Source organism: Dioscorea cayenensis, chromosome 14 (genome assembly GCF_009730915.1).
Source record: "Dioscorea cayenensis subsp. rotundata cultivar TDr96_F1 chromosome 14, TDr96_F1_v2_PseudoChromosome.rev07_lg8_w22 25.fasta, whole genome shotgun sequence".
NCBI lineage: Eukaryota > Viridiplantae > Streptophyta > Magnoliopsida > Dioscoreales > Dioscoreaceae > Dioscorea > Dioscorea cayenensis.
In genome coordinates, this window is record NC_052484.1 from 7,529,273 (window position 1) to 7,552,264 (window position 22,992).

General features: G+C 37.2%; 1 long non-coding RNA gene across 2 annotated transcripts; it reads right to left on the bottom strand.

Moving 5' to 3' along the window:
- Positions 1 to 4,864: 4,864 nt before the first annotated feature.
- On the bottom strand, positions 4,865 to 14,202 carry LOC120276314. Of its 2 annotated transcripts, XR_005541210.1 has the most exons (5): positions 13,688 to 14,202; positions 13,356 to 13,600; positions 13,073 to 13,160; positions 5,383 to 5,459; positions 4,865 to 4,974 (listed from the first exon to the last, which is right to left on the bottom strand). It is a non-coding gene; the product is annotated as an uncharacterized LOC120276314 (long non-coding RNA). The 2 variants fall into 2 exon arrangements; XR_005541209.1 differs by lacking the exon at positions 4,865 to 4,974 and having other exon boundaries at positions 5,024 to 5,459.
- Between the last annotated feature and the right edge of the window lie 8,790 nt (positions 14,203 to 22,992).

Here is a 22,992-nt window from a genome sequence, read left to right on the forward strand (position 1 = left end):
CCCTCTTCGAATGGGCAGCCCAATGACATCGTCGTTATCAAAATCTGACACCATCCCACTGAAGTCACTGGCAATCACTAGGGCTACCTCAGCTGCATCCGAGCTTTTCCAGGTGGCGTCCTTGCCGGGTGCTTTATTTGTTTGTAGGGATGGCACATTCGATTGTGCCGTCCTTCCAATGCCTCCACTCAAGCAACAAGCCGAGGGAACTCGATCATCAGTTCTAAAACGCCTGCAGCAGACGTGCGGTGACATCGTCGCCAAGGGGGACCGTAGCTATCTGGGGGCTATTGTGATCGAGGGGGCTATTTTAGTAGGAGGGGATGTTGCCGTCGGGAGAGGGGGTGTTTCGGCCGGGCTGGGTAGGGCGGGACTCCTCTGGCGCCAAGGAATTCATGCGCGGGGTGGGTTGTCATTAGTTGAACGACGTCCAGGACGCCTTAAAGAGGATTGCCTCTCATCCTACCTTCGATTCAATGGTTCAAGAGTAATAGCATCCCCCCGGCGGATGACCCGAACGAAGATTTTTTCATCCGCATTTGGTGCGACCAGCTCAGGAAACTAACATAGTTAAACAACACAATATAAGTGAAAGCATTCAATTTAAATAATAACAAATGGTTTTAAATAGTTAACTCAATTATTTAAATAGTTTACTTAGGTTTTAAAATGATATCCCAAATATTTAAACAGAAAACCACTATTTTAAACACTAAATCATAGTTTTAAAAAGAATTGTTTGATATTTAAACAGAAACTCATGATTTATTACCTCCTTTTTTTCGAGCGATGCCAATATGGCTTCTATCGACGCTTGCTTCTGGTAACTATTTACATCGTAGTACAGCATCCTTGTGGTCTTGCCAAATCGCACATTCTTTCCGGTGTGGGTCAGGTCATAAAACCAAATGTTCAGTGCGACCGAGCAACCTTTGACGTACCCCCGTGTTCGTCTTCTTCCCGGCGCATCTTGCTTGCACTCGAGCGGTCGCTTGTGGGACGTCCACTATCAGCCACTTGTGCGTCGTTTGCATCCATGCATATCGTCCCATGGCAGGTAGGTCATCGACATAGTCAACGATCCAATTCGGAATCGAGCAAGATGTGTTTGGGAAGAGGATTATACCCATGAGTAGACCTGTCCAAGGGCCGGGCTACCCGCCCAAGCCCGAAGGCCCGCCCGAAATTTGGGCGGGTTTGGACAAATATATAAGGCCCGATGTCCGGGCCTTGGACAAAAAAAGAAGCCCGTTTAAAAAATGGGCCGGGTTTGGGTTTTGTTGTTAAAAGCCCGACCTGGCCCGGCCCGGCCCGTATTATAAAATATATTTATTAATTAAGTTGGTATATACTTATACAATATATATATATATATATATTTGATTGCCATTAATTATAATGATTTATATATATATATATATATATATATATATATATATATATATATTTGATTGCCATTAATTATAATGATTTGAATTTTAGTGGTTTTAATTAAATAAAGATTTATATTTGGTATTTTAACTTTTAAGTATTTTGTAGAATAATATTTGGTCATATCCACATATTAATAATATTGTTAATTTTTTTTTTATAATTTATATATTATTTAATAAAAACTATTTGGGCGGGCTTGGGCGGGCTTTGGGTAGAGATCATTAAATTTGGGCGGACTTGGACAAGGATTAAGGCCCGAATTTTCGGGCCGGGCCGGGCTTGGGCAATGTTGAATTTTAGTAATTTTGATTCAAGCCCGGCCCGAACCCGGCCCGGCCCGGCCCATGGACAGGTCTACCCATGAGGTACACCATCAGGAGTTTGACAAAATTTTCTTCTTCTCCTCTTTGCTGAACAAGCGGCTTAACTGTTCTCTTGATGGAGTCTCTGTATCTCTTGTAGGTTTTGGAAAAATATCTATCTTCAAAAGCGGAGCATGCTTTCTTCTTCTTCTTCTGAAATACAACTGCATCTCCATCGCAACGCAGTCCAAGAATGAGAGCCACATCTTTTGGCCTGAAACTTACCACGATCCTAAATTTGTTGATGCGGCCATCAAATCTCTGTAGCAAAAAATCAAGGAGGGCCCTCTCTTGGAACACAGCTTCAATCTTGATGAATGCTGCAAATGGTGCCCTCCAAATTATCTCTCAATGTCGTCCACTCATGTGAACTTTCAACTCAACCACAGTTTCCACTACCGGTGCCAAGTAACATTACCCATTAACTAGGTTGACCGCTATAATCACAAGCCTGCGACAATAACCATGCCATACATTAAACAGTATCAGATAAATTTAAGTGAAAAGCAAAGCTTTTTAAATGGTAACCTAAATTCTTAAATGGAAACATAAATATTTAAACAAAAACAACAACTCTTAAACAGAAACATCAAATGTTTAAATAAAATCCCATTACTTAAATGGAAACCTCATTTCTAAAACTGCAACCATATCAAAGTAAAAGGGAAACATACATTATAAGCATTACACAACATAACAATCGAAAAATCTCTTTCGATCGTGTACACAAATGAAAATAAAAAACAAAACAAAACCCTAGCCGAGAAATCTCCCTGCAGACTTCCATATCATCCAATAAAAACAGAACCACAAATCAAAATAAAAAATCTTTCTTTCTAACAGAATACTTTACAAATAAAACCATAATCACAACTTCTTCAACGGCGTCCACCTCGGCTGAATACCTTAGACTGCAAACTGATGAAATGCCGAATACTTGAGTGGGAATTCTTCTTCGAGACAATGGTGGAAAACGAAGTTTCTTTTTTGAGACAAGGATGCCCAAGCAGAGACAACTTTCGAAATGGAAAAGCTGAAGAGGTGAAGAGAGGAAAAAAAATATAACCGGCTGCAGTAATGGTTGTCCCTAGGTTGTCTCTAGGGATTACCGAAAAAAAATAACCCGCCGCTTCCTCTGAAACTAGAAATATGATTGCACTGCCACACTTCCCATGCAAGGGGCAATTTTATTCATAAAATTCAAAAGTAACTCTGTTAATGCCGGTTACAACCTTTGGGGGTTTGAAAATCATTGACTTTAAAAGGAAGGTGTTTTTAGGGATATACAAATTAAGGGGTTGTTTTTGTGCATATTGCAAAGTTAGGGGGTGTTTTTGGCAATTTTCACTTTTTTTATTAAATTAATTATTTATTTTGAATTTAATGATATGCATGGTGAGGAGATATTCCATGTAGATTGTTTTTTTCTATTAGTGATAAGTTAAAAAATTAAATTTGTTTTGGGTCAATCTTAGTTTTTTTTTTATAAAAAAAATAGAGTGGATAAACTATTCATCTCAAAGCATCTTTAGTGGGGATGCATCTTACGCTCAATGAACATTTAACAAAAAGCATCCTCACTAAAAGGGTTCAGTGACCATTGAGCACTCAACCGGTGGGGTCATTTAAAAAAATTGTTTTTTTTTTTAATATGAACCACTTTTAAAAATTAACATTTGTAAAAGTGGTTCATATAATTTACAATTTTTTTTTGTGTATGTGAGACAAATGAATCTCTATGCAAATAACTACGATTTTAGTGGGGGTACACACTCAAATTGAGAGAATTTTTAGGGATGAGTTCTATCAAAATGAAGAAAGTGAAGAAGAGTGAAGGTAGAGGGCTGAAAATAAGGGGTTTATGGAAAAGTTGTCTGGCAATTATCCACAAACCAAAACCCTCTTTTTTGGCTAGAGGAAATATAAGTTTTTTTATTGTTAAACATTGCGACACATTTTGTGACGTTAATAGATCATTGCAAATAATGTGTCGCAAACTAATTATTCCAAAATTTTGTGACACATTTTGTGACGCTAATAAATCGTTGGAAATAATGTGTCGCAATTTGTCTCGTAAATCAATTACATGATGAATCCCAAAATTATACTATACATTTTGCAATGTTTTTGAATGGTCATTTTTAGAGACGCAATTTGATTTTTTCTGCAACATTTCTGGTTTTTTGTCATAAATTATTGCAATTTGTGTTGCAAATTTGCAAAATTTTTACGTGCCATAAATTCATGTGCCGGAAATAGCAATTTTTTCTTGTAGTGTTGTACAACATTTCTCATAATGTTAATTTACTTCTTCAGGAACTCAAGTACGTCCATCAACCAATAAAAACAACTTTAATCAAAAATAGGATAAATGTAATTGTCTTCCTCTGCCAAATATTATTTTTTGCCACCGAGAAAAGCCAACACATTGTAAACCTCTCTTGGTGCAGATAACAAATGCACTATTTTCCAAATCAACAAAAGGATTGGAATTTTGCTGGCATCTTATGGGGATCTGGGGTCACTACGAGAAAAATATAATTTAGAAACAACTATTTTCGTTTTTAATCCGTTGGTAATTCATTTAAAAAATGAATTAAAAACAAATTTTTTCCGATTTTAAAAACATTGTTCGCAATTTCTAAATTTTAAAAAACAATGAAATTAAATCTGTTTCTAATTTTTATTTCTAATCCATTTCAGAGTTTAGAAACAAATTAAAAATATATTAAAAACTGATTATTTTCATTTTAAATTTGTTTCTCAAATTAGAAACAAAATTGTTTTGATTTTTAATCTGTTACAAATAAAAAATTAAATTAAATTAAACTACAATTTTAAATAGATTAATGTGTTCATAATTCATTCCTAAATCTCAAGCACTAGAAAATAAAATAAAATAATATTTTTATTTCTTTAATCCATCTTTAATCCATATAAATTACAGTTATGCTAAAAAATAAAAGTGTATTTTATTTTGTGAAGGCTTAACCAACTGAATTGCTAAAAACAGACATGCTTTTGAGACAATAATAAAATATCATAACATAATATTTAAGTTACACGAGATCAATCCTCCAGAATATAACAACTAACAATTCATCAAATGATTGCATATTTGCATGGCAAAGGGCCTCCAACGTTGGAATCCATTGGTGAAGGAGCATGTGTTGACAACCTTAGTGCTATTGCAACTAACGAAAGTTAGAGCATATTAGATTAGGCAAGAACATCAACAAAATCATTGAAGTTATTTTATAAACGGATAAATTCGAATATAATAAAGCAACCTTCACAGTCCAATTTTTATCTACTAACAGGTTCAATGATTTCAGATCTGGATGAATGATAAGAGGATTGCATTTATGCAGATAATTCAAAAGAACAACATGAAATTACAGACACAACCAACACAACAAAGGAATTTATAATTCAAGAAAGAAAATAACAAAGAATTATGCCCTAGCATGAAATTAGTCTTCATGCATCAAAAGAAAGCAAAATTAATAAGCAAGACCACAAAAGATTAGTTGCACTACAGAGATTCCAAATAGGACAATGATGAAAGAGATGATAGAAAGCAAACCCTGAAGAGGCGACTGAAACATCAAGGAACCGAGAAAACAACTCAGCCTTGCGGTCCATCAATGCCTTATGCCTGAACTTCAAAAGCAAACATTAAGAAATCTCATTCTCAGGAAAAGAAATTGTTAGTGCAACCGCACTATTTATTGGCATGATTTGACACCTAGACCAAGTGACGTGGCAACCAAGGTGACAAAGCATAATTGATGATGTGGCAAGCATGGTGACATGGCAAGGAGACTTGGAGTGCAAGGCAAACATCTTGAAGATCATGGTGAAGATATTTTTAGTAAGTCTCTAACATGGAGCCAAATATCTTGAAGATCATGGTGAAGCTATCTTAAAGATCTTGGTGGAGTTATTTTTGGCAATGCCTTACAACTTGAAGACAAGATCATATCAAGACCATATTTAGGTGATTTGATTGAAGACAAAATATGGTGGAGCTTAATTAAAGAAAGATCTATTCATGGTGTGAATGAAGGAGATATGATTTGAAGAATCCTTGATGAGAATCATTGAAGTCTATTAACGGCAAGATTTGAGGACCAAACTTGGGTGAATTGAAGATCAAGTTTGGAGAATCTTTGAAGACCAAATTTAGGTGAATTGAAGACGAAGTTTGGCAAGTTTCATGGAAGACGCACAAGGACGTGCGCCCCTTGCGAGGGGACTGCGTGATGAGGAACTGAGGAGGTAGGCTAGTTGCCGCGATCGGGATCGGGAGGTTTGGGCTGCATCGACTCGGACTAAGCATGACCCGAGAGGTTGATGGGTCTTGAGGTCGTCCATAGCGTAACGGAACTCGGTCAAGTCGGTGAGTCAGGGGCCATGTTGCAACTTATGTTACAACAGGAGTCGCAACAGCTAATTTTGGCAGGTTTTTAAATTAGTAGCCGCGGAGATTCTAAAAGAGGTATGTGCTATATTTGGGACGTTGAGGCGTCTATATAAGCTACCTTGCTCGTAGATTGTAAGTGTGACTCTTGGGGAACTCTTGGAGGAGAGTGTGTGAGCACCCGGACAATCTAGAGAGGGTAGTGTTCATTATTGTTGAGTGAGTGAGTGACAAGTGTTTTTGTACTCATGTATTTTCACCTCTTTTAGTGGATTGTTTTTCTCCGGGCTTGGCCCCCCAGACGTAGGCAAGAGGAAGCCGAACTGGGTTACCAAACTTGTGTGTCTCCTTCTTGTTTGGTTTGTGTGAGTTTTTCTTTGAGTGTTGTGAGTGTTCACTAAAACCACAAAACCACATCGCCGGAACTAACAAGTGGTATCGAGCTTTGGTCGCCGCTTTTTCCTTTGGTTTCAAAGTCGGGCGAGGTCCCTAACAAATTCCATTGATGGCCGGAAAAGAAGGAGCTTCCGTCACACGACCACCGTTGCTTAATGGATCCAACTATCCATATTGGAAGGCTCGCATGAAGGCGTTTATCAAGTCTATTGATGAGAGTGCATGGATTTCTGTAGAAGAAGGATGGTCTCTTCCTACTCTAGTTGATGAAGACGAGAACGTGATCATGAAGAAGAAAAAGTCGTTGGAGTGTCGAAGACATGCGAAAGCTAATGCTAATGGAAAAAGCTCTAAAATGCAATTTTTTTGGAGGTGTTGATGAGAACCCGAGCTCAAGTATATTGCAACATGCGAGAGTGCCAAGAAAGCTTGGGAGATTCTTCAAACCATTCATGAAGGGACCAACTTGGTAAGAGAATCTAAACTCCAAATGCTAACAACTATGTTCGAGAATCTCGTGATGAGAGAAGAAGAGACAATAGCCATGTTCAATGCAAAATTGATGGACATAGCAAATCAGGCCTACCAGCTCGGCAAGGAGTATTCAGATAAGAAGCTAGTCCGGAAGACACTTAGATCTCTCCCAAGAAGATTTGATGCTAAAGTTACTGCAATAGAAGAAGCAAAAGATATCACAACTATGAGACTTGATGAGTTGATGGGATCTCTACAAGCATATGAGATGAATCTGAATCCAGGTAGAAGAGAAGAAGATATAGCTCTAAAAATTGAAGCAACAAGCCCAAAAGAGATGCAACAGACTGAAGACATAGAAGAAGAAGGAGAAATTGCCCTTTTGGCCAAGAAACTGTGCAGATACTTCAGAAAAATTCAGGAAGAAGACAAAGCGGAAGATGCAGTCAATACTCACACTTCTATACCAACTGACAGAGATTTCAGGAATTTCAGTGCTTTTGCAAGTCCTGTTATAACATCAGTTGCAACACCTGAAGAAGCTGTTTGTGAAGAAGTGACTGAAAACAATCTTCTTCATGGGTACCAACTTGTGCTGAAAAAACTTGACAAGATGCTCATACAAAACAAGAGTCTTGAAAAAGAGTTAAAAGAATGTCAAGAAAAGTTGAACAATGCTGAAAAGACCATAAACTATATGAAGAAAGGAAAAGCCAAGATTGATGAGTTACCTTTTTCAAAACAAGTTCACAACATATAGAAGAGACATCGAGGAGACAAGATATGCAAAGTTGAAGTCGATTGTGTTCTATCTAATGCTCATGAATACAACCAAGTGAAGTATAACTATGGAGAAGAGACAATATAGAAGACAAGTTCCTACATGCTTTTCATTGTGGAAGAAGAGGACATATAAGACCAAAGTGTCATCAATCGAAGGAAGATATGAGGAATCATAGAGTACTTGGAAAAAGCAAAGAAGTGGATTCCGATATGTCACTATTGTGGTGTCAAAGGGCACATCCGTCCCAAGATGTTGGAAGATGAAGAAAGACATAAAAGAAAACAAAAATATGAGGCAGACTCCCTATACTAGAGAAAAGAAGAAAGAAAGCAAGAATGTATGGGTCAGAAAAGGAGATTTAGTGGGGTACTCTTCATCAAAAAGATCCTCGGAAGACAACTGGTATTTTGACAGTGGTTGTTCACGACATATGACAGGCAACAAAGGTTTTTTGATGAATTACAAAGAATGTCCAACTGGGCATGTGACTTTTGGAGATGGTCAGAAAGGTCAAGTAGTTGGAAAAGGAACATTGATGATTCCTGGGTATCCAAAATTGAAAAATATTCTGCATGTAGAAGGGCTGAAAGCAAATCTTCTAAGTATAAGTCAACTATGTGATCGAAATCTGTTGGTAAAATTCACTCATGACAGGTGTGTTGTCTATGATGAAGCTGGTCATTGTGTTCTAACTGGTTCAAGATCTTCAGACAATTGCTATTTGCTAGAGAAACTGGAAGTCTGTTATAACACATCTTGCAACATCACTGAAATTTGGCATCAGAAGCTTGGACATCTGAATTACAGGAACCTGATGAAGATTACAGAAATGAAAGCTGTTAAGGGAGTGCCCAAGCTTACAAAAAGGAAAGATGGTGTATGCGGACCTTGTCAACTGGGAAAACAAAGTCGTGCTTCTCACAAAGTTGTGCAAGACATTGGTACAACAAGAGTGCTGGAACTTTTGCACATGGATCTTATTGGACCCACACAAACATAAAGCTTGTCAGGTAAAAGATATGTATTTGTGTGTGTTGATGACTACTCTAGGTACACTTGGGTGGACTTCTTGAAAGAAAAATCAGAAACTTATGAAGCCTTCAAGAAGTTATGCTTGCAACTCCAAAATGAGAAAGAGTGTCAAATAGGAAAGATTGTCAAAATCAGGAGTGATCATGGAAGGGAGTTTGAAAATGCTCAATTTGCTCGAATTTAGCAAAGAAACATGGGATTCTGGCTATGAATTTTTCAAGACCAAAAACTCCCTCAACAAAAACGGAGTGGTTGAAAGGAAGAATCGCACTCTCCAAGAAATGGCTAGAGTTATGTTGAATTCAAAGAAGCTCTCTACAAGATTTTGGGCGGAAGCAATCAATACGGCATGCTACATCATCAATAGAGTGTACATTCGGCCTTCAACCAACATGACACCATATGAAATTTGGAAAGGTAAAAGGCCAAATCTCAAATACTTTCACATCTTTGGAAGCAAATGTTACATTCTGAATGATAGAGATCAGCTGGGAAAGTTTGACAAGAAAAGTGATGAAGGATTATTCATGGGATATTCTACAACTAGTAGAGCATATCGAGTGTTCAATTCAAGAACCAAAAAGATGATGGAGACCATTAATGTTACTGTTGATGATTTCTCTGATATGGAGACTCAAGGCACATCAAGTGAGCCAAACAAGCATATCACTCGTAATAGCGAATTAGCGAGATGAAGAGTTACAGTCGAAAAATGTTGCAACACAGAGTTACAACACCAACCGCAACAATGCATAATCGCCTCGAGTTTTCGATGACGATAACATGTTATAACTGATGTCGCAACTGAAGTTACAACAGATGAAGTCATTCCAGAATCAGATGACGATGAAGAAGATAATGAAGACAGCAGTCTTGAACCATCCTCAAGAATAAAGAAGAATCATCCTATTGAGAATGTGATTGGTAATGTGACTGAAGGAAGAAGAACCAGACGCACTCAAAGGATAGATTATCGAGAACTGGCCGGCTACACATGTTACATCTCTTATTGAACCAAAGAATATCAAAGAAGCTTTAGTTGATGAATACTCGGATGGCAGCAAATGCAAGAAGAGTTGAATCGCTTTGTTCGAAATGAAGTGTGGACATTGGTCCCAAGGCCAAAAAGATGTGAATGTTATTGGAACTAAGTGGATTTTTCAAGAACAAGACTGATGACAAAGGCAACATCACCAAAAATAAAGCAAGACTAGTGGCTCAAGGATATACTCAAGTTGAAGGAGTTGACTTTGATGAAAACATTTGCACCCGGGGCTTGCACGCTTGGAATCCATCGATTATTGTTAGCAGTAGCATGTTGTATGGGGTTCAAGCTACATCAAATGGATGTCAAGAGTGCTTTTTCTTAATGGTTTTTCTAAGTGAAGAAGTATTTGTGGAGCAACCAAAAAGGCTTTGAAGATCCTCAACATTCAGATCATGTATTCAAATTGAAGAAGGCACTCTATGGCTTGAAGCAAGCTCCCTCGGGCTTGGTATGAAAGGCTCACAAAAATTCTTACTTGAAAAGGGCTATCAAAGAGGGGAGCGAGACAAGACTTTATTCATAAAGAAGTCTAAATCAGATCTTATGGTGGCACAAATTTATGTTGATGATATCATATTTGGTTCAACCTCACAAAGGCAAGTGGATGAGTTTGTTCATCTAATGCAAGAAGAGTTTGAGATGAGCATGGTAGGTGAACTGAACTACTTTTTGGGTTTCCAAATCAAACAATGCAAAGAAGGAATTTTTATTTCTCAAACCAAGTATGCACAGAATTTGGTGAAAAGATTTGGCTTGGAAAAAGGCTAGACATATGAGAACACCCATGAATGTGAATCAGAGTTGACAAAAGATGAGCATGGAAAAAGATGTAGACCCAAGTCTCTATAGAAGCATGATTGGAAGCTTACTCTATCTCACATGCCCTAGCGTGCCGGACATATCTTTCGAGTGTTGGAGTTTGTGCAAGATATCAAGCAACACCAAAGGAGTCTCATTTGACGATCATTAAACGTATCATCGGATATGTTCATGGTAATCGCTAGAATATGGAATTTGGTATTCAAAAAGACTCCAACTCACATCTTGCAGGGTATAGTGATGCAGATTAGGGCAGGGAAACATTGATGATAGAAAAAGCACTTCAGGAGGATGTTTCTATCTTGGTAACAACTTGGTTACATGGTATAGTAAGAAGCAAAGTTCCATTTCACTCTCCAACGCGTAGGTGAATACATGCGTCAGGAAGTTGTTGTACTCAATTGTTGTGGATGAAGCAAATGCTTGAAGACTATGGCTTACAACAAGGGTTATTGACTATATTTTGTGACAACAAAAGTGCAATTGATATATCCAAGAATCCAGTTCAACATTCCCGTACCAAACATATTGATCTTCGACACCACTTTATTCGAGATTTGGTAGAAAACAAGACAGTTGTTATTGATTATGTTGCAACAGAAAAGCAATTGGCGGACATCTTTACCAAACCCCTTGATGCTACAAGATTCGAAAAGTTGAGGGGTGAAATTGGCCTTTGCCAAATTTAATACCTATTGGGGACTGCAAACGACCTGCATCTGCTACAGTTTATTAATGTCGTTTGCAGCAGAAAGAAGGAGTTCTGACGACAGGGGGAGCTGATGAACAGGATTTCTGAAGATAGGAGGAGTTGTAGAAGAAGTTGTAACAAGACTTGCAACAACCAGTGAAGACTTTGGCATCTATTCAGACACAAAGGGGGAGAAATTGCCTAATGCACGAGTTCCAAACCGACTGGGTGTATTTTTTTGTGCTTAATTTGTACATCACTAGTTGCGGTGTAATCATATATTTTTGTAAGCAACTAGATGATTTTTTTTGTAAAGTCTGTGTCCCAGTCGAGTTGTAACAGGGAGTTGTAACAGGAGTCAGTCTGGGTGCAGAAGCAGTTGTGTCAAATTATGCCAAAGGGGGAGATTGTTAGTGCAACCGCACTATTTATTGGCATGATTTGACACCTAGACCAAGTGACGTGGCAACCAAGGTGACAAAGCATAATTGATGATGTGGCAAGCATGGTGACATGGCAAGGAGACTTGGAGTGCAAGGCAAACATCTTGAAGATCATGGTGAAGATATTTTTAGTAAGTCTCTAACATGGAGCCAAATATCTTGAAGATCATGGTGAAGCTATCTTAAAGATCTTGGTGGAGTTATTTTTGGCAATGCCTTACAACTTGAAGACAAGATCATATCAAGACCATATTTAGGTGATTTGATTGAAGACTAAATATGGTGGAGCTTAATTAAAGAAAGATCTATTCATGGTGTGAATGAAGGAGATATGATTTGAAGAATCCTTGATGAGAATCATTGAAGTCTATTAACGGCAAGATTTGAGGACCAAACTTGGGTGAATTGAAGATCAAGTTTGGAGAATCTTTGAAGACCAAATTTAGGTGAATTGAAGACGAAGTTTGGCAAGTTTCATGGAAGACGCACAAGGACGTGCGCCCCTTGCGAGGGGACTGCGTGATGAGGAACTGAGGAGGTAGGCTAGTTGCCGGCAGTCGGGATCGGGAGGTTTGGCTGCATCGACTCGGACTAAGCATGACCGAGAGGTTGATGGGTCTTGAGGTCGTCCGCAACGTAACCAGAACTCAGTCAAGTCAGCAGTCAGGGCCATGTTGCAACTTATGTTACAACAGGAGTTGCAACAGCTAATTTTGGCAGGTTTTTAAATTAGTAGCCGCGGAGATTCTAAAAGAGGTATGTGCTATATTTGGGACGTTGAGGCGTCTATATAAGCTACCTTGCTCGTAGATTGTAAGTGTGACTCTTGGGGAACTCTTGGAGGAGAGTGTGTGAGCACCAGACAATCTAGAGAGGGTAGTGTTCATTATTGTTGAGTGAGTGAGTGACAAGTGTTTTGTACTCATGTATTTTCACCTCTTTTAGTGGATTGTTTTTCTCCGGGCTTGGCCCCCCAGACGTAGGCAAGAGGAAGCCGAACTGGGTTACCAAACTTGTGTGTCTCCTTCTTGTTTGGTTTGTGTGAGTTTTTCTTTGAGTGTTGTGAGTGTTCACTAAACCACAAACCACATCGCCGGAACTAACAGAAATGAATTATCAGCTAAAGTTGATGAAGATGAATCGAGTGAAAAATCAATTTGCAGTACCGATCATAGAGAAATTGGGTGAAACCTCGGTCAGAGATGCCATACTTGGAGAGAAACCCAACAGGTCAACATCAGATACTTGAACATGCTATGATGCAAAACCACAGAATACTTGAATGGTAGACATGGATAATCTCAAAGACACTAAGAATGATAAGAGTGAAGACCATGGATAAACTTGAGAAGATTAAACACAAAATCTAACAAAAATAGAATGCTTAAAAGGCATTAAGGTAACATAGCATCCAAATTAATTCATAGAGCAAAGTGAGGCAAATGGTACCTTAGTTATACCAACACTATTGCTTAAATCAAGCTCTTTTGCATCTGTCTCATATTTAGGAACTTCACGGGCATTCTTAACATGCATTTGAGCAATTTGAACAAGATGAAAAGCGCAAGCATGAATAAAACTAACAAAGCTAAGTTGAAAGTGGAAAATAACACATGATACTTAATTCTGGCACCATTTTCTCCAAATCTTGATGACATCTTGTTGTTGTTATAGTGTATTGCATCTGCAAGAGGCTGGTGAAGAGAATAACAGACTAAACCAAATCTCTAGAATCAAGATAAGAACAATGAAAAAACATTCAAAGAAGCATCAGGCCATACTGTGTTTCCTTAGCATTCCTCTAGGTCAACCTTGGAGCCACTTTTCAACAGTAGCTCGACATTGGCGAGGCCCTGGCAAGCAGCGACGTGCAGCGCCGTGCGACCATCGATGTCCAGGAAATTGACATTGACACCGGTGTACAAGAGGTCGATGATGCCTTCGAGATTGCCCTTGTTGGCAAGGTACATGAGGTGAATGTTGGCGTTGATCTCGGGCAGGACCTCGTCGGTGGTGGAGTGGTCGTTGGCGTGGTAGGGCACGAGGGATTACTGCCTACTAAGCATGAAGGAGATGAGAAATAACCGCACTTCTCTGGTAGACGGTGCCGGATGATGTAGCAACTTGTCTGCAACTTCCACTTAAACCTACAAATTAGACTCACAAACCACAAGATCCAACACCACAAAACATGAAATTGCATAGAAAAGATGAAAGGAGACAGATAATTTGGAGATTAAAGGTTGGAGCCTGGAGATCTAACCCTAGTACAGTCACAAAACATTAGAGAAAATTGAGGAAAATGAGAGAGAATCCAGTTCGAATCAGCCTAGCTCTTCATAGAAGCCCCTACATGTAACCCTAAGGGTAACTAATGACTTTTCCACTCACACTAATGACTTTTCCACTCACTAGTCGTGGAATTACCCTTTTACCCCCTGCTCTTGTGTTACTACCTCTGCTGTTCCTCACTGACTGCAACATTTCTCCCCTGCTTCAAATAATCCTTGTCCTCAAGGATTGGAAGCACAAAAAACAGGAAATTTAGCTTGCACATCATCATAAAACTCCTATGTTGCTTCTTCAGGCGAAGAAGCAGACCACTGAATTAGTAACTTGACTGTAGCCTTATTAGCCCTTTTCACCAGTTGCTTGTCTAGAATTGCCACTGGAGTCCTTTTCACCCTTAGTATTACCTTGAGACAATCAAGCCAATCAGCAGTTGCCTAAATATCCCCAACCTTCTTCTTGAGTGTTGAAACATGAAAAACATTGTGGATTTTTGCCGAGTCAGGTAATTAAACCCGATATGTAACCTTCCCAATTTTTCTATCACCAGATATGGACCAAAGTTCTTAGCAGAAAGTTTGAAATTCTTCCTTTGAGCAACTAACAACTGGTTATAGGTTTGTAATTTGATGTAGACTGAATCTCCCACTACAAATTCTTGGTCATATCTATGGTTATCCACTAACTACTTCATTCTGTTCTTGGCTTTGGCAAGATTCTCCTTTAGATTCTTCAAAATGGCCTCCCTAGCCAAGAAACTCCTATCGAGCAACTCAAACTTGGAATTAGCTGCTTGATATGGAAAATGGATAGGTGCTCCCTGACCATACATAATTTCAAATGGACTTGCCTTAATAGAGGAATGATAACTAGTGTTGTACCACCATTCAGCTAGAGGTAACCACTTTAACCACTCCTTAGGTTTCTCCCCAGTCATGCATTGTAAGTATTGTTACAAACACCTATTGACCACCTCAGTCTAGCCATCAAACTGTGGGTGATAGGCGGTAGAAAAATTCAACTGCACCCCTTGTAGCCGAACCAATTCATGCCAGAATTTGCTTGCAAAAACTGGATCATGGTCACTTACTATAGACTTTAGCAGTCCATGCAACCGATAGATGTGATCAAGGAACAATTGGGCTACCTCCATTGCCGTATAGGGATGTTCTAGGACTATAAAGTGGGCATACTTGCTCATGTGGTCCTCAACAAAATATCGTGCATTTTCCAGCAGATTTTGGTAATCCCTCAACAAAATCCATACTAATTTCCTCCCAGATGCCTTCTAGCACAGGCAATGGCTGTAGTAATCCAGCAAGGGTTGAATCCTCACTCTTGTTCTTCTGGCATATATCACATCGTTGAATGAAAGTTTTAACATCATTTTTCATGCCCTGCCAATAGAAATAGTCTCCAAGCCTCAGTTTAGTAACTTGAATACTGGAGTGTCCCCCCATGAAGCTTGCATGAAACTGTTTTATAAGCAGCTATTTCAATTGGTGATTATTGCCCACAACTAGCCTCCCTTTCTTCTTTAATTGATTCTAAACCCAAGTGTATTCTGATAAGCTATATGGGTCTAGTTGTAGCTGAGAGATTAATTTTTGTAGTGATGGGTCTTCTTGCCAGCTTTCTTGTACTTGTTGCCATATCTCTGAAGTCACTGCCAATAAAGTTGGTAAAATTGGCCCCCGTGACAATGCATCAGTAGCCAAATTATCACATCCCTTCTTATACAAGACCTAGAAGTCATATCCGAGTAACTTAGCTAGCCACTTTTGATGACTGGGTGTTGTAAATCTCTGTTCAAGCAGAAATTTCAAGCTGTGGTGATTTGTTTTGATTCTGAAATGTCTTCCAAATAGATAGGGCCTCCACTTCTGTATAGCCATCACAATAGTCAACTTTTCCTTTTCATACACTGATAAAGCCTTGTGTTTTTCTAATAATGCCTTATTTAGATAAGCAATAGGTCTCCCATTTTGCATCAATATAGCTCCCATGCCTTCGTCACAAGCATCTGTCTCAACAATAAATTCTTCATTGAAGTTAGGCAGTGCTAGTAATGGTGTTGAACACATAACTTCTTTTAGTTTCTGAAAAGCATCTGTACTATCTGTGGTCTAGTGGAAATTATTCTTCTTCAGTAGATTTGTTAGACGCCTTGACAATACCCCAAACCCCTGTATAAAACTTCGGTAATATCCAGCGAGACGTAAGAACCCCCGTAACTCCTTAAGAAATTTGGATATAGGCCAATTTGTAATGGCTTCCATTTTTTGATGATCCATCTCCACTCCCTTGCGGCTTATTATATGCCCCAGGTATTCAATGCTTCGGACAGCAATTATGCATTTACTTCTCTTGGCAAATAAGTGGTTGTTCTTCAATACTTTTAACACCAACTCTAATTGATTTAGATGGGTTTCCCTACTCTTACTGTACACCAAGATGCCATCAAAGAAAGCCAGCACAAATTTTCTCAAGTATGGGCGAAAAACTTCATTCATAAGCCCTTGAAATGTAGTGGGTGCATTTGTCAAACCAAAGGGCAAAACCAGGAATTCATAGTTCCCTTCATGTGTTGGAAAGGGTGTTTTCTCCATATCTTCTGTTGTCATTCTGATTTGATGGTAACCGGACCGAAGGTCTAGCTTAGAGAAATACTCAGCTCCACTGAGTTCATCCAGCAGTTCTTCAATTAAAGGGATGGGGAACTTGTCTTTGACTGTTCTATCATTAATTGCCCGATAGTCTATATACATTCACCATGTATTGTCCTTCTTTTTTACCAATACAACTGGTGCTGAGAATGGGCTTGAACTTGGTCCAATGACTCCTTCGCTCAACATCTCAGCGATCAGTTCTTCCATAATTGTCTTCAAAAATACCAGGTAGTAGTAGGGTCTTACACTAATCGGATCTGTACCTTCCTTCAAAGTGATTCGATGATCATGCTTCCTTTTGGGAGGTAAAATATTTAGCCTCGACGGAAACTCCCCTACCAACCTTCTTCCAAAGAGATGACGATGTCGGAGCAGTAGAACCTCTCCAAAACCCTAGCCAATACCTCTCAAAACCCTAGCCGAAGGCCTCTCTCAAGTTGGGGAAAAGATGGAGAAAAGAATTCTGAAATCGGGGTTGAATCGGCTTTAAATAGGGCTAGAATCGGGGATCCACAAGCCCCTGTGGTTTCTCTGTTCTGCAACTTTCTCGGCTGGCTGTGAACAGTGCTGCTACAGTACTTTACTGCATTGCTGCTGCAGTTTTTGCTACAGTATCCAGCCTGAAATATTTTCTGAATCCATACTTTCATCGAGGTAACGCAAACGGGCACACGTTCACGTTGTGGATCGCTTTGCTTCTTCAATGATGGAAAAGTTGGTGGAGATCTTGTTCTATATGCATAAGTCGGAATGCTTGAGTATGACTGCCCTTGTGCCCCTCCAAATAGTTGTACTAACTCAAATACAAGGAGGTTGTCACACACTCTAGCATCTCACAGCCGACCTATGTCTTCGCGTTTGAACCTTAGCAAGATTCCCTCCAAAATCGGTACATTATGATCCACATTGGCTTCTTTCCTTCATAATCGGCCTTACAACCCTACCTGCATAAAAGTAAAATAAAAACACACATATTAGTGTAAAAACCCGAGAAAGGTAATGCTTAACATAAGGAAAGAATGCTTCGCATTCATATCGCACAAGCACTTATCAGTCATATTGATCATCTCCATTTTCTTCCTGAGCCTCTTTAGGTTGTACACTCGCAATCCGAAGTGTGTGTGGATTTGATTTCCCTCACCAAGGCATATACATAGTACCAACTACCACATGAGAAGTGAGAACTACTCTCATTCAAGAAAGAGAGATATTTTATGTTGGAAAAAAATACAAAACTCCAAATGAGAAATTACTTGTTCTACTATGCAATCTTTCACCAACATCTTAAAAAAAGAACTAAAAAAAGAAACCACGATTATTGGTAGAATCATGAAGCTAAGGGTAAAGAAACCAATACATCGGAAATGAGTGGCAAAACTAAGGTTTGCATGAAACTCTTATTTGAAAAGAGATATAAAGAGGGAGACAAGAGGGTATTGAAGGACAAAACTCTAAATATCTTAAAGAAGTATGAAGCATAGTACCTTTAGGAAAACCTTGCCAGCAGTGTCTTGACGTCCATTATCATCACCAAGTGCACAAGAGAGAGCCCAAGAGGTCTCTTTGGTGCATAAGAGAGAGAGCCCAAGAGGTCACCGAAAGAGAGAGCCCAAGAGGTCTCTCTTTGGTGCATAAAAGAGAGAGCCCAAGAGGTCACCGAGAGAGAGAGAGAGAGAGTGAGAGAGAGAGTATTGGGAAGGAGAAAAACAAAGTTGGGCATTTTTGTATGTAGAACTTTTGGAATTTATATTTAGATTTATATAAAAATTAAAATTTGTTTTAAATGCTTATATAAAGAAATTGTTTTATTCAAATAAAAATTCAGGTTTGGTTAAAATTCTATTTATTTTGTGGCAATATCATTTAGCTTTTGGAATTTATATTTAGATTTATATAAAAATTAAAATTTGTTTTAAATGCTTATATAAAGAAATTGTTTTATTCAAATAAAAATTCAGGTTTGGTTAAAATTCTATTTATTTTGTGGCAATATCATTTAGCTTTTGGAATTTATATTTAGGTTTATATAAAAATTAAAATTAGTATTAAATGTTTATATAAAGAAATTTTTTTATTCAAATAAAAATTCAAGTTGGGTTAAAATTCTGTTTATTTTGTGACAATATCATTTAGGGATTTTTACTTGCATACCCCTATAAAATTATGAATTTGCTTAAGCACCCTCATAAAAATGATATTTGCTTGTATAGACCTACAAATCAATTATATTTGCTTATATGCCCCTATGGTTAAGTTGACTCTTAATGGTGTTAAATCAATGAATGAAATAAGGGTAAATTTTAATAACTAATTTTTTTTTATTAAACCTCATATTGAAATAAAATCACAATTAATTTTTTTTTGAAATTATGAATAGATTTAAACCAAACAGGATTGATCTTTTAATTGCTATTGTAATAATATCTACAAGAATTATTGTAATGAATTATTATAACAATATTTATTGCATTGAAGTATTTTCTTTTGTCAGTAGCCCTCAATCTTTTGTAAAGTTTCTGCATGTCTAATAAATTTTGTTCCAATAACATAAACCCAAATATTTTAGTTAAAATATTAATTAATAAATTAATAAAAGATAAAATATTATTGAAGATAAATATTGATTAATTAAGATTATTAACCAGTTTGAGGACAACGAGATTAGAAAACTAAAGTTACAAAAGAGTTGCAATAAGATTTGAGATATTAAAAATACATAACAAAGTTAATATTGTTCTATTATTATTAAATTTGAAAACAATATATATTTAAACAAATTCGAATTCAAACTAGCTAATATATTATTCTATGTGAAATTGGCACAAAATATTTATTTTATTTTAGGACAATATAGAATTAAGAGGCCGTTTAGATTGCAGAATAGGAATGGGAAAGGGGAGAATGAGAAGAAGGAATTGAAATGAGATTAGGGGAAAAATGGAGGATAATGATGAAGGTATTTGGTTGTTGGGAATGAGAGTTAAGAATATAAAAAGTAAAAAAGAGAAATATAGTAAAATTATACTTATGCCCTTTTATATAAATAGAATAATATTTTACAAAACAATAGTTTATATTTAATAGTAAATATTAACATGATTATTATTAAATATTTGTAATATATTTCATTATTTATTTTAATTTATTGTTATTAAATATTTCATCTAATTAATATATTATAATAAATAATAAATAATTAGTATGATTTATTATTATTAAGTATTTGCAATATATTTACTTATTTATTTTAATTAATTAAAATGAAATATTATATATTTGTTATTAATTAATAAATAAATAAAGTGTTTTAATTTTATTTAATATTTTTAATATGTTATTTATTTTTTCTAATTGTAATTAAATTTTTTTAACCAATTAATATAATTTAACAATTGTTTGTTTATTAAATTAATTAATTAATTAATCTCTTGTTTTCCCCATTATCTTCTTTAAATCTTTTCAACGGATAAAATTAACTCTGAAATATATCTTGTTCTTCATAAAAAAATAATAATAATAAATTCATAATCTTCAATTAAAAACTCTAAGATCTTAAAAAAAAACTAATAAAACGAAAAATTTTAAATTTTTATTCAAGGATTCATAAATGCAAGCTGGAAGCAGAGTTGAATAGCTCTCAAGTGATAGTGAAGGAAGTGTTCACCGAGCCAGAGTTGGTGGAGTATGTCCACAAGCACATCGGAAAGCACGCCAGCGTCATCAAACAAGAGCCGGCCGAGAAGAACCCAGAGCTAGCGCCGTAAGCAGGGTCCAAAATCGACCCCAAAGCTAACTTGACCCTGCTGTGGACTCCAAAGACAAGCCTGAAGCTGCCGTCGGCGACGAAGCCGCCATCGAGAAGAATGATGAAGCAAGCGCTGACACCGGCGTGGCCAAGGAGAAGGATTCATGCGGTGAAGCGGCTGTGGAGGTGGTGGAGAAGGCAAATTGCAGAGTTTTAGCCGAATGGTTTTCTAGATGTAGTGAAAGCAACGAGAGAATTTTTTTTATAATGAAGGGCATATTCCCTGTTTTTCCATCAAATAATCTGCTTTTTACTAGATACTCGGATTCAAATAATAGTATTTTTCTAACTATGGAGAATCAAACCTCTCAATTTGCTCAAGAGTGAAAAACACCCAAGTTGAGTAATCCCAATCCCATTAAAAATATATTGTTCATTCTTTTTCTGATTACCAAATATGGAAGTGAAATGTCAAGGTGCATATGATTCCCACTCCCAAGGCATTAATTCTAGATCCAAATGCCCCCTAACTATAATGAATGTCATACCTATAATATATTTTATTTAAAAAAATTTATTGATGTGATGACACGAGCATAATGATATGCAATAACAAAACTTTTTGGTATTTAGATGAGATGAATCTTAACATTAATAAATTACATTGATATATTATTAAAAAAAGATTTATAATAAAACAATAACTTTAATTTGGTCATTATTGTTCATACTCTTAGCTTGGTTTCAATAGTAACAAAAAAAAAATTAACATCATTGAGATTTTTGGTAGTAGATTTGACACATAAACCCATATATAAAATTTAGCGACTAACATGATAACCACAAAGTCGTAAAATTTGAGCTTAATCCTTTAATATTAGTTGTAAACCTCATTAGCTCAATGAGGTTTGTACGTGACCGATTAAGTGCTCATTAGCTAATGAGCTAATTATAATTTCGGTCGAGGTTAAGTAACCAATTTGAGACCCAAATTGTAAATCTCATTAGCTCACAAACTTGCCTAACATGGCTTTCTAGAACGATGGTATCTGTAATAAAGGCATAATTGTAAAGATTATCTCCTACGAGCAAAGCTTAATTAGTTGGAAGAAAAGGAAAAAAAAAAAACTAGAGCATGTATTATGTTGGCTCTAATTTGATTATCAGATTAAAAAGTTAAACGAGCTCTCAAACCCTAATCCAAAGTAATTGTAGGTGAGTTATATTTTATGAAAACTATTTTGAGTTTTGAACCTATTTTAAAATTTTTTAAAAAAAAGTATGAAATCCTAACAACAACCACCTATTTAATGATAAATTCCAGAATATAATTTTTTAGATACCAAACTATTATATTAGATACAAAATTTTAAAATACTATTTTGTAAGTACTAAAATATTATATTAAATATAAAATTGCCTTCCCAACATGAATATGGTGGGCATCTTTACTTGACACGTGAGAAAACCAATGCATTATAAAATATTCACCAAACATTTCCCAAAAAAAAAAAACTCTATACTGAGTTTAATGATTTATAAAAAAAATAAATGGTAGTCATCTTTACTTAACACGTGAGAAAACCAATGCATTACAAAATATTCACCAAAACTTTCCCAACAAAAAAAACCTCAATAATGAGCTTTATGATTTATAAAAAAGACAAAATATAATCCTTTCTTTTGACTCAAAATTATAGATCATATTCCCTCCAATCTTACGTGCCCTCTCTTAATTTGCAGCCACTTTTATTACTAAAATAATAATAATCACAATAATAATAATAATAATAATAATAAAACATTATCTTATACAAAACTATACACACAATCAAACAAAGTTTTCCATTGAGCAATCCAACGTTCACTGCAGCTCCACGTGTACATTAGACCACTTATCTACCGTCGATTGCCCTCCAAATTCCGCCGCCGACATCGCCGGAACACTGACACTCCCAGTGAAATCCCAGCTCTAATCCATCTCCTCCGTTCGCCGTACTCCACTCCTCACCCTCCGAAACGACTGAAAACCACTCCAGCACCGCACCTTCCCATCAACCCGCGACCTCTCCGACGAGACTCTCCCCAAACACGAAACCTTCGGCGAAGCCGGCTCCAAATAAGCCGGCGGCGGCGCCGTACCGGGAAAACTCTTCCGCCGCCGCAAACCCTCGTAGTCGACGTTGGAGAAGCCGATGATCGGAGCTATTAATTTGGGGTTAGCGGAGAAACGCTGTGACGTGGATAACGGGTTCGGATTCGGATTCGGATTCGGGTGCGATTGGATCATGGATTTCGGGTTAGTGGATCCTTTGGTCGAGTATTCGCGGGTGAAGACGGCGGCGTTGAGGTCCGACCAATCGAACCCGTCATCGATTCGGAT